The sequence below is a fragment of the Phyllobates terribilis genome, unplaced genomic scaffold, assembly GCF_046119375.1.
Source record: "Phyllobates terribilis strain yellow unplaced genomic scaffold, ASM4611937v1 Scaffold_3__8_contigs__length_932513732, whole genome shotgun sequence".
NCBI lineage: Eukaryota > Metazoa > Chordata > Amphibia > Anura > Dendrobatidae > Phyllobates > Phyllobates terribilis.
This window is the reverse complement of record NW_027362763.1, coordinates 360,003,022-360,015,229: the sequence shown is the minus strand read 5'-3', so window position 1 is coordinate 360,015,229 and position 12,208 is coordinate 360,003,022. Positions and strand designations below refer to the sequence as shown.

General features: G+C 53.5%; 1 protein-coding gene across 1 annotated transcript in view; it reads left to right on the top strand.

Annotated features, from left to right (window-relative positions):
• ECE2 (endothelin converting enzyme 2) overlaps positions 1-12,208 on the top strand; it is a 117,679-nt gene that overhangs the window by 4,954 nt on the left and 100,517 nt on the right. The gene's annotated exons all lie outside the window — the stretch shown is intronic.

Here is a 12,208-nt window from a genome sequence, read left to right as displayed (position 1 = left end):
ATCTCCAGACTCACCGGAGGGACGTTCGTCAGGTCCTGCTCAGGCTCAGGCAGAATCACCTCTTCGCTAAATACGAGAAGTGCCTCTTTGAGCAGACCTCGCTTCCGTTTTTGGGCTACATTATTTCTCAGACCGGCCTACGAATGGATCCAGAGAAACTGTCTGCCATCGAGAAATGGCCTCGACCGGAGGGGTTGAAGGCCATTCAGCGGTTCCTGGGCTTCGCCAACTACTACTGCCTCTTCATACCGCACTTCTCTTCCCGGACTGCCCCAATTTCCGCGCTCACCTGTAAGGGTACTAATCCCAAAGAGTGGCCGCCCGAAGCAGAGGAGGCCTTTCTTTCCTTAAAACAGGCCTTCTCTTCCGCCCCGGTGCTGCATCGCCCGGACGGCAACAAGCAGTTCTTCCTGGAAGTTGACGCCTCCTCCTCTGGAGCCGGAGCGGTACTTACTCAAAAATCATCTTCCGGGAGGATGGTAACTTGCGGCTTCTTCTCTAAACTCTTCTCCTCCTCAGAGCGCAATTATTCCATAGGAGACCGAGAGTTATTGGCCATCAAACTGGCATTGGAGGAGTGGCGTTACCTGCTCGAGGGGGCTCTTCACCCGGTAATAATTTACACTGACCACAAGAACTTGGCTTACCTCCAGCATGCCCAGAGACTTAACCCACGCCAAGCCCGGTGGTCCTTGTTTTTTGCTCGCTTTGATTTTGTTCTTCATTTTCGCCCGGCTGACAAAAACGTCAAGGCGGACGCCTTGTCTCGATCCTTTCTGGTGTCTGATCTCGAGGAAGATCCGAAACACATCATCGATCCCGCCAGAGTAATGCAGGTGGCTCCCGTGAATCTAAATCGTCTCCCTCCCGGAAAGACGTTCGTATCAGTACCTGATCGGGAGAAGATCCTTCACTGGGGTCACTCGTCTAAACTGGCTGGCCACGCCGGTCAGAAAAAGACCCTCCAGCTTATTACCCGGCACTACTGGTGGCCTACCCTGCACAAGGACGTAATAGACTTTGTTTCTGCCTGTGTGTCCTGCGCCCGCAACAAGGTTCCGAGACATCTGCCAGCCGGTCGCCTCCTTCCGCTTTCTGTACCTGCTGCCCCCTGGCAGCATATAGCAATGGACTTTATAACTGACCTCCCAGTCTCTGCCGGTTGTACGGTCATTTGGGTGGTCGCTGACCGCTTCTCCAAGATGGCTCATTTCGTTCCCCTGCCAGGCCTCCCGTCTGCACCCGAGCTAGCTAAAGACTTTATTCGTCACATCTTTCGTCTTCATGGCCTGCCCCTCCACATCGTGTTGGATCGTGGGGTACAGTTCACCTCACGCTTCTGGAGAGCCACTTGTAAACTGCTAGACGTCACCCAGGACTTCTCTTCCGCTTACCACCCACAGTCCAATGGTCAAGTGGAGCGGATCAATCAGAACCTGACCAGTTACCTCCGGCACTTCGTTAATGCCCATCATTCAGACTGGGTGGATCTCCTACCATGGGCCGAGTTCTCTTATAACAATCACGAGAGCGAATCCTCCTCCAAATCCCCGTTTTTTGTAGTCTTCGGTCAGCATCCTCGGATTCCTTTTCCTGTCTCCACCTCTGTGGACAACCCGGCTGCGGAATCTCTCGTTAGCAAATTTTCCTCCATTTGGGAGAGTACCCGATCCGCACTCCTTCAGTCGTCCGAACGGATGAAAAGACACGCTGACAAAAAACGCCTGGATCCTCCACAATTTCGTCCTGGAGATAAAGTCTGGCTCTCATCTAAATATGTCCGACTCAAGATACCTTCTTACAAGTTAGGGCCTCGGTTCATCGGTCCTCTGGAGGTCATCAGTCAGATCAACCCGGTGGCCTATAAATTGAAACTCCCGGCCAACTTACGGATCCCTAACTCCTTCCATGTATCTCTCCTCAAACCTGTGGTACTTAACTCTTTTTCCAAGTCTACAGGTACGCCTCCTGCTCCGGTTTCTGCTGAGGACGAGTTTGAGGTAGAGAACATTCTTGCCACCAAAAGGGTAAGAGGAAAGACCTTTTTTCTAGTAGATTGGAAGGGGTTTGGTCCTGAGGAGAGAACGTGGGAGCCCCGGGAGAACATCAATGCCCCGCTCATCCTTGCTAAATTTCTGTCTGGCCTAAAAAAGGGGGGGCCTAAAGGGGGGGGTACTGTAGCGCCCGCGTCCCTGCCCTCTGCTAGGCAGGGACGCTGTTCCCCTCACCTCTCTGCTCCGTGCCCGGCGTCCTCCTCCCGCTCTGCTGGCAGCGCGCGCTCCTTCCCGGCCACTGTGCTTAGGGCGCGCACGCGCGCTCTCCCTCCCTCTTAAAGGGGCCGCGCGCGCCGTCCTAAGGAGTCCCCGGCCAATGGCCGGAGGACTTCACCATATATAAGGCACCTCCTCCAAAATGGAGGTGCCCGAGCAATGTTGTTGCACTGTTCACTACTCTGCTTCAGCCCTCAGGTCCCGTTGCCAGTTACCTGCCAGATACCTGCCAGATTCCTGCCAGCTTGCTGTCTTATTCCTGCCTAATATTCTGCTACCTGCCTGCTAGCCTGAGGTCCGACGGTCTGCCTTACTACTCCTGTCAGTCTGTCTAAGGACCAGCTTGCCCGCTCACCTGGGAGCGCACATCAACTACCTGCCTGCTTGCCTGAGGTCCGACGGTCTGCCTTCCAACTCTTGTCAGTCTGTCTATGGACCAGCTTGCCCGCTCACCTGGGAGCGCACATCTGCTACCTGCCTGCTAGCCTACCTGGAGGCTCTGCCGTCACGTGCTGTGACCACCTGCCTGTCCAGTGACTCCTGCCCGCTCACCTGGGAGCGCTCATCTGCTGCCTGTCTGCTAGCCTACCTGGAGGCTCTGCCGTCACGTGCTGTGACCACCCGCCTGTCCAGAGACTTCTGCCCGCTCACCTGGGAGCGCTCATCTGCCGCCTGTCTGTTGGTCTTCCTGGAGGCTCCGCCGTCACATGCTGTGACCACCCGTTTATCCAGAGACTCTCGCCTGCTCACCTGGGAGCTCACGTCTACCATCAGCCGCCACAGGTCGTACCAACCCTTTACCCAGAGACTGCCCCGGTCACTTGCCGTGACCATCTGCCCGTTCACCCAGAGACTGCCCCGGTCACTTGCCGTGACCATCTGCCCGTTCACCCAGAGACTGCCCCGGTCACTTGCCGTGACCATCTGCCCGTTCACCCAGAGACTGCCCCGGTCACTTGCCGTGACCATCTGCCCGTTCACCCAGAGACTGCCCCGGTCACTTGCCGTGACCATCTGCCCGTTCACCCAGAGACTGCACCGGTCACTTGCCGTGACCATCTGCCCGTTCACCCAGAGACTGCCCCGGTCACTTGCCGTGACCATCTGCCCGTTCATCCAGAGACTGCCCCGGTCACTTGCCGTGACCTCCTGCCCGTTCTTCTAGAGACTGTCCCGGTCACCTGCTGTGGCTGCCTGCCTGGTCGCCACCCGCTCCCTTACAAGGACCGCCCCCTTGTATAGTAGCTCAGAGGTTCCGCCTCCCAGACCCGTTACACTTATGTTGTGATCTGTATATTTTCTTTTATTTAGTACATGCTCAGGAGATGTGGTTTGATCAGACTGTGTTCCTGCACTGTCAGACACATTACACAGTACACAGCAGGGCACATATATAAGATTATCTCAGCACAAGGACATTTTTTTTAAACACATCCAATTGTGGACCTTATTATTATTCAAAAATGTATTGATTAAAATTAACTTTGTTGGTGGAAAAAACCCCTTTAAAGAGAATCAGTCACCAGGTTTTTGCTACCCCTTCTGAGAGCAGCATGATGTAGGCTTCCTCAGAAATGTTTTAAAAATTAAACTGATGAAATAGGCTGTAGCGCCGGCGTCCCTGCCCTCTGCTAGGCAGGGACGCTGTTCCCCTCACCTCTCTGCTCCGAGCCCGGCGTCCTCCTCCCGCTCTGCTGGCAGCGCGCGCTCCTTCCCGGCCACTGTGCTTAGGGCGCGCGCGCGCGCGCTCCCTCCCTCTTAAAGGGGCCGCGCGCGCCGTCCTAAGGAGTCCCCGGCCAATGGCCGGAGGACTTCACCATATATAAGGCACCTCCTCCAAAATGGAGGTGCCCGAGCAATGTTGTTGCACTGTTCACTACTCTGCTTCAGCCCTCAGGTCCCGTTGCCAGTTACCTGCCAGATTCCTGCCAGTTTGCTGTCTGATTCCTGCCTGATATTCTAATTACCTGCCTGCTAGCCTGAGGTCCGACGGTCTGCCTTCCTACTCCTGTCAGTCTGTCTAAGGACCAGCTTGCCCGCTCACCTGGGAGCGCTCCTCTGCTACCTGCCTGCTAGCCTGAGGTCCGACGGTCTGCCCTCCAACTCCTGTCAGTCTGTCTATGGACCAGCTTGCCCGCTCACCTGGGAGCGCACATCAGCTACCTGCCTGCTAGCCTACCTGGAGGCTCCGCCGTCACGTGCTGTGACCACCTGCCATTCCAGAGACTCCTGCCCGCTCACCTGGGAGCGCACACCTGTTACCTGCCTGCTAGCCTACCTGGAGGCTTCGCCGTCACGTGCTGTGACCACCTGCCATTCCAGAGACTCCTGCCCGCTCACCTGGGAGCGCACACCTGTTACCTGCCTGCTAGCCTACCTGGAGGCTCCGCCGTCACGTGCTGTGATCACCTGCCATTCCAGAGACTCTCGCTTGCTCACCTGGGAGCACACATCAACCATCTGCCTGCTAGCCTACCTGGAGGCTCTGCCATCACAGGTCGTACCTACCCTTTACCCAGAGACTGCCCCGGTCACTTGCCGTGACCTCCTGCCCGTTCATCCAGAGACTGCCCCGGTCACTTGCCGTGACCTCCAGCCCGTTCACTCAGAGACTGTCCCGGTCACCTGCTGTGACTGCCTGCCCGTCTTCCCTGGTCGCCACCCGCTCCCTTGTATAGTAGCTCAGAGGTTCCGCCTCCCAGACCCGTTACAGTTTGCTCGGGCCATGGAACCCGGTGGCACCCAAGCTCCCTCGCTCTCGGACCTGTGTCATGAACTGTCCCGTCAGAGGTCCCAACAGGAGTCCATCCTGGGTCACCTGCGGAATGTCAATTCTCGCCTGGACACTCTGACTGCTCCGCCAGCAACCTCCGCCAGTGCCATGACTCGCAATCCGGCAGCTCCGCTGCCCACCAATACTATGGTATCCTACCCCGGACCCCGGCTTTCTGCACCTCCTCGCTTCGGAGGCGACTCCGCCCAGGCTCGGGGCTTCATAAATCAGTGCACCCTGCACTTTGAACTCCTGTCCCACCAGTTTAACTCCGACCGGGCCAAAATTGCCTTCATCATGTCCCATCTCACCGGGGAGGCCCTGGCCTGGCTAAATCCTCTATGGGAGAGAGGAGACCCCCTGGTGTCCGACTTGCCTGCCTTTCTCACGGCCTTCCGGAAAGTCTTCGACGACCCCGGACGGAAGACCTCATCCGCATCATCACTGCTACGCCTCCGTCAGGGAAGTCTCACCGTGGGCCAATATGCCATACGGTTCCGTACCCTTGCCTCGGAGCTGGCCTGGGATAACGACGCTCTGGTATCCGTCTTCTGGGAGGGTCTGTCCGGCCGTATTAAAGATGAACTTGCCGGTCGGGACATTCCTACCACCCTCGATGACCTAATAACTCTTGCCACCCGGATTGACCTACGGTTCCAGGAGCGTGCCAAAGAGGTCACCCGTGAGAGGAGGTTTCCACGTCTAGCTCCTACTTTTCAGAGACCCGTCACTCCCTCCGTCTCTTCCCAGGTACACTCTCCTGAGCCTATGCAGGTCGACCAGACCAAGATGGTCAAAACCCGTCAGGACTTACCCCGTGCCGAGGGGAGCTGCTTCTACTGTGGCAGTAAGGAGCACCGGATCCGTGCCTGCCCGGAGAGGTCGGGAAACGCCTGTGTCTAGGTTCGCTCAGAGAGGTCGACCTAGACAAGAATAAATCCTCTCCATCTCTGCTGTTGTCAGTCTCAATCGTCTGCGGGGAGAACCGTTATTTCGAACTAGCCCAACTTGACTCTGGAGCAGCCGGGAATCTTATTTCACAGTCCCTGGTAGAGAAATACCGCATCCCCACCAAACCTCTGGCTGTACCCTTGTCTGTTGCTGCCGTGGATGGGGGTCTCTTACCACGCCCCATCCAACTCATCACCGAATCCATTACTCTGCAGGTGGGAATGCTGCATTCTGAGAGTATCTCCTTTCATGTTCTGCCTGGACTCTCCCACGCCCTCTTGCTAGGCCTACCTTGGCTCCAGAGACATGCACCCGTGCTTGACTGGCAGACCGGAGAAGTCCTTCGCTGGGGACAGGACTGCCATAAGACCTGTCTGGTTCCCGTCCATCCCGTCCGTCCTTCTCCTACCCCAGTTAATCTACCTGGACTTCCGATTCCTTATTGGTCTTATGCTGATGTCTTTAATAAAAAGGAGGCAGAGACACTACCCCCTCATAGACCATACGACTGCCCTATCGACCTGTTACCCGGTACTACTCCTCCCCGTGGGCGTATTTATCCATTATCCGCTGCTGAGACCCGGTCGATGTCCGAATATATTGAGGAGAATCTGGCCAGGGGATTCATCCGGAAATCTACCTCCCCGGCGGGAGCAGGCTTCTTTTTCGTCAAAAAGAAGGACGGCTCTCTCCGTCCCTGTATAGACTATAGAGGCCTTAACCAGATCACAGTGAAGAATAAGTACCCCCTTCCGCTCATTCCGGAGTTATTTGATCGTCTGAGGGGGGCTAGAATCTTCACCAAACTGGACCTCCGTGGGGCGTACAACCTGGTTCGTATCCGTCAGGGGGATGAATGGAAGACGGCATTCAACACCCGGGACGGCCACTATGAATATCTGGTAATGCCCTTTGGTCTCTGTAACGCTCCTGCCGTCTTTCAAGAGTTGGTCAATGACATCTTCCGGGACCTTCTCTACTCCTGCGTAGTGGTGTACCTGGACGACATCTTGGTCTTCTCTCCGAATCTCCAGACTCACCGGAGGGACGTTCGTCAGGTCCTGCTCAAGATCAGGCAGAATCACCTGTTCGCTAAATACGAGAAGTGCCTCTTTGAGCAGACCTCGCTTCCGTTTTTGGGCTACATTATTTCTCAGACTGGCCTACGAATGGATCCAGAGAAACTGTCTGCCATCGAGAAATGGCCTCGACCGGAGGGGTTGAAGGCCATTCAGCGATTCCTGGGCTTCGCCAACTACTACCGCCTCTTCATACCACACTTCTCTTCCCGGACTGCCCCAATTTCCGCGCTCACCCGTAAGGGTACTAACCCCAAAGAGTGGCCGCCCGAAGCAGAGGAGGCCTTTCTTTCCTTAAAACAGGCCTTCTCTTCCGCCCCAGTGCTGCATCGCCCGGACGGCAACAAGCAGTTCTTCCTGGAAGTTGACGCCTCCTCCTCTGGAGCCGGAGCGGTACTTACTCAAAAATCATCTTCCGGGAGGATGGTAACTTGCGGCTTCTTCTCTAAACTCTTCTCCTCCTCAGAGCGCAATTATTCCATAGGAGACCGAGAGTTATTGGCCATCAAACTGGCATTGGAGGAGTGGCGTTACCTGCTCGAGGGGGCTCTTCACCCGGTAATAATTTACACTGACCACAAGAACTTGGCTTACCTCCAGCATGCCCAGAGACTTAACCCGCACCAAGCCCGGTGGTCCTTGTTTTTTGCTCGCTTTGATTTTGTTCTTCATTTTCGCCCGGCTGACAAAAACGTCAAGGCGGACGCCTTGTCTCGATCCTTTCTGGTGTCTGATCTCGAGGAAGATCCGAAACACATCATCGATCCCGCCAGAGTAATGCATGTGGCTCCCGTGAGTCTAAATCGTCTTCCTCCCGGAAAGACGTTCGTATCTATACCTGATCGGGAGAAGATCCTTCACTGGGGTCACTCGTCTAAACTGGCTGGCCACGCCGGTCAGAAAAAGACCCTCCAGCTTATTACCCGGCACTACTGGTGGCCTACCCTGCACAAGGACGTAATAGACTTTGTTTCTGCCTGTGTGTCCTGCGCCCGCAACAAGGTTCCGAGACATCTGCCAGCCGGTCGCCTCCTTCCGCTTTCTGTACCTGCTGCCCCCTGGCAGCATATAGCAATGGACTTTATAACTGACCTCCCAGTCTCTGCCGGTTGTACGGTCATTTGGGTGGTCGCTGACCGCTTCTCCAAGATGGCTCATTTCGTTCCCCTGCCAGGCCTCCCGTCTGCACCCGAGCTAGCTAAAGACTTTATTCGTCACATCTTTCGTCTTCATGGCCTGCCCCTCCACATCGTGTCGGATCGTGGGGTACAGTTCACCTCACGCTTCTGGAGAGCCACTTGTAAACTGCTAGACGTCACCCTGAACTTCTCTTACGCTTACCACCCACAGTCCAATGGTCAAGTGGAGCGGATCAATGAGAACCTGACCAGTTACCTCCGGCACTTCGTTAATGCCTATCATTCAGACTGGGTGGATCTCCTACCATAGGCCGAGTTCTCTTACAACAATCACGAGAGCGAATCCTCCTTCAAATCCCCGTTTTTTGTAGTCTTCGGTCAGCATCCTCGGATTCCTTTTCCTGTCTCCACCTCTGTGGACAACCCGGCTGCGGAATCTCTCGTTAGCAAATTTTCCTCCATTTGGGAGAGTACCCGATCCGCACTCCTTCAGTCGTCCGAACGGATGAAAAGACACGCTGACAAAAAACGCCTGGATCCTCCACAATTTCGTCCTGGAGATAAAGTCTGGCTCTCATCTAAATATGTCCGACTCAAGATACCTTCTTACAAGTTAGGGCCTCAGTTCATCGGTCCTCTGGAGGTCATCAGTCAGATCAACCCGGTGGCCTATAAATTGAAACTCCCGGCCAACTTACGGATCCCTAACTCCTTCCATGTATCTCTCCTCAAACCTGTGGTACTTAACTCTTTTTCCAAGTCTACAGGTACGCCTCCTGCTCCGGTTTCTGCTGAGGACGAGTTTGAGGTAGAGAACATTCTTGCCACCAAAAGGGTAAGAGGAAAGACCTTTTTTCTAGTAGATTGGAAGGGGTTTGGTCCTGAGGAGAGAACGTGGGAGCCCCGGGAGAACATCAATGCCCCGCTCATCCTTGCTAAATTTCTGTCTGGCCTAAAAAAGGGGGGGCCTAAAGGGGGGGGTACTGTAGCGCCGGCGTCCCTGCCCTCTGCTAGGCAGGGACGCTGTTCCCCTCACCTCTCTGCTCCGAGCCCGGCGTCCTCCTCCCGCTCTGCTGGCAGCGCGCGCTCCTTCCCGGCCACTGTGCTTAGGGCGCGCGCGCTCTCCCTCCCTCTTAAAGGGGCCGCGCGCGCCGTCCTAAGGAGTCCCCGGCCAATGGCCGGAGGACTTCACCATATATAAGGCACCTCCTCCAAAATGGAGGTGCCCGAGCAATGTTGTTGCACTGTTCACTACTCTGCTTCAGCCCTCAGGTCCCGTTGCCAGTTACCTGCCAGATTCCTGCCAGTCTGCTGTCTGATTCCTGCCTGATATTCTACTTACCTGCCTGCTAGCCTGAGGTCCGACGGTCTGCCTTCCTACTCCTGTCAGTCTGTCTAAGAACCAGCTTGCCCGCTCACCTGGGAGCGCTCCTCTGCTACCTGCCTGCTAGCCTGAGGTCCGACGGTCTGCCCTCCAACTCCTGTCAGTCTGTCTATGGACCAGCTTGCCCGCTCACCTGGGATCGCACATCAGCTACCTGCCTGCTAGCCTACCTGGAGGCTCCGCCGTCACGTGCTGTGACCACCTGCCATTCCAGAGACTCCTGCCCGCTCACCTGGGAGCGCACACCTGTTACCTGCCTGCTAGCCTACCTGGAGGCTCCGCCGTCACGTGCTGTGACCACCTGCCATTCCAGAGACTCCTGCCCGCTCACCTGGGAGCGCACACCTGTTACCTGCCTGTTAGCCTACCTGGAGGCTCCGCCGTCACGTGCTGTGATCACCTGCCATTCCAGAGACTCTCGCTTGCTCACCTGGGATTACACATCAACCATCTGCCTGCTAGCCTACCTGGAGGCTCTGCCATCACAGGTCGTACCTACCCTTTACCCAGAGACTGCCCCGGTCACTTGCCGTGACCTCCTGCCCGTTCATCCAGAGACTGCCCCGGTCACTTGCCGTGACCTCCAGCCCGTTTACTCAGAAACTGTCCCGGTCACCTGCTGTGACTGCCTGCCCTTCTTCCCTGGTCGCCACCCGCTCCCTTACAAGGACCGCCCCTTTGTATAGTAGCTCAGAGGTTCCGCCTCCCAGACCCGTTACATAGGCCTGGACAGAAATGATGGTACTTTTAACTTAATATTTTGTTGAACAACCTTTTGAGGCAATCCCTGCAATCAAACGATTCCTGTAACTGTCACTGAGATTTCTGCACCTCTCGACGGGTATTTTGGCCCACTCCTCATGAGCAAACTGCTCCAGTTGTCTCGTGTTTGAAGGTTGCCTTTTCCAGACGGCATGTTTCAGCTCGTTCCAAAGATGCTCAATAGGATTTAGGTCAGGGCTCATAGAAGGCCACTTCAGAATAATCCAATGTTTTCCTCTTAACCATTCTTGGGTGTTTTTAGCTGTGTGCTTCGGGTCATTATCCTGTTGCAAGACCCATGACCTGCGACTGAGACCAAGCTTTCTGACACTGGACAGCACATTTCTCTCTAGAATCCCTTGATAGTCTTGAGATTTCATTGTACCCTGCACAGATTCAAGACACCCTGTGCCAGATGCAGCAAAGCAGCCCCAGAACATAACAGAGCCTCCTCCATGTTTCACAGTAGGGACAGTGTTCTTTTCTTGATATGCTTCATTTTTTCCGTCTGTGAACATAGAGCTGATGTGCCTTGCCAAAAACTTCCATTTTTGTCTCATCTGTTCATAGGACGTTCTCCCAGAAGCTTTGTGGCTTGTCAACATGTAGTTTGCAAATTCCAGTCTGGCGTTTTATGATTTTTTTTTCAACATTGATGTTCTCTTGGTCGTCTCCCATGAAGTCCACTTTGGATCAAACAACGACGGATGGTGCGATCTGACACTGATGGTCCTTGAGCTTGAAGTTCACCTTTAATCTCTTTAGAAGTTACCATGGGCTCTTTTGTTACCATTCGTATTATCCGTCTCTTTGATTTGTCATCAATTTTCCTCCTGCGGCCACGTCCAGGGAGGTTGGCTACAGTCCCATGGATCTTAAATTTTGGAATAATATGTGCAACTGTAGTCACAGGAACATCAAGCTGCTTGGAGATGGTCTTATAACTTTTACCTTTAACATGCTTGTCTATAATTTTCTTTCTAATCTCCCGAGACAACTCTTTCCTTTGCTTCCTCTGGTCCATGTTGAGTGTGGTACACACCATGTAACTAAACAGCACACTGAGTATCTGTAGCCCTATATACAGGCCCACTGACTTATTACAAGATTGTAGACACCCGTGATGCTAATTAGTGGACACAACTTGATTTAACATGTCCCTTTTGTCACATTATTTTCAGGGGTACCATCATTTCTGTCCAGGTCTATTTCATGAGTTTAATTTTTTTTAATTCTGTGGAAGCAGAAAACAAATGTCTGACTTTCATTTGTTCATTTTCATAGATTTTTAATTTATTATTCCTTTTGTCAGATTCAAGTTATTTCTGTGACCATTGGGGGCTTTTCTTTCATTAAACGTGGGGTACCAACAATTTTGAATATGTGTGTAGGACCCCAATATTAGCTTTGCTCCAGGATATCCACAATCTGGATATAGAAAAGGTATATAACACTTCAATGTTTGGCTTATCACTTGCTTGTTACATAAAGAAACATTTTCAGTTATTTACTAACCGGTAATATGCTATGCTAATATATAGTACTATAATATAAAAAAAGTAAGAAATGTTCATTTGTTAGGATGCATGCTATTAAGCAGTTATATTAGGAAGTAATTTACGAGAACTATCGATATATGTACTGCTAATTTCATTCCAGTGGCATGCCAGCTCCAGCTGCAGCAATGTATTACCCTAGTTGCCTCCATTGCTCTATATAATTAATCCTAATGGTATGTGCGTCCAGTTATCTATTTTGTTACAATATGCACCTTTTTATCTGTAGTTTTTTGTTCCCTGACATCTACCGATCTCCATCCTTTCAATCTCACTGCACTCTCTTTTCTTCTT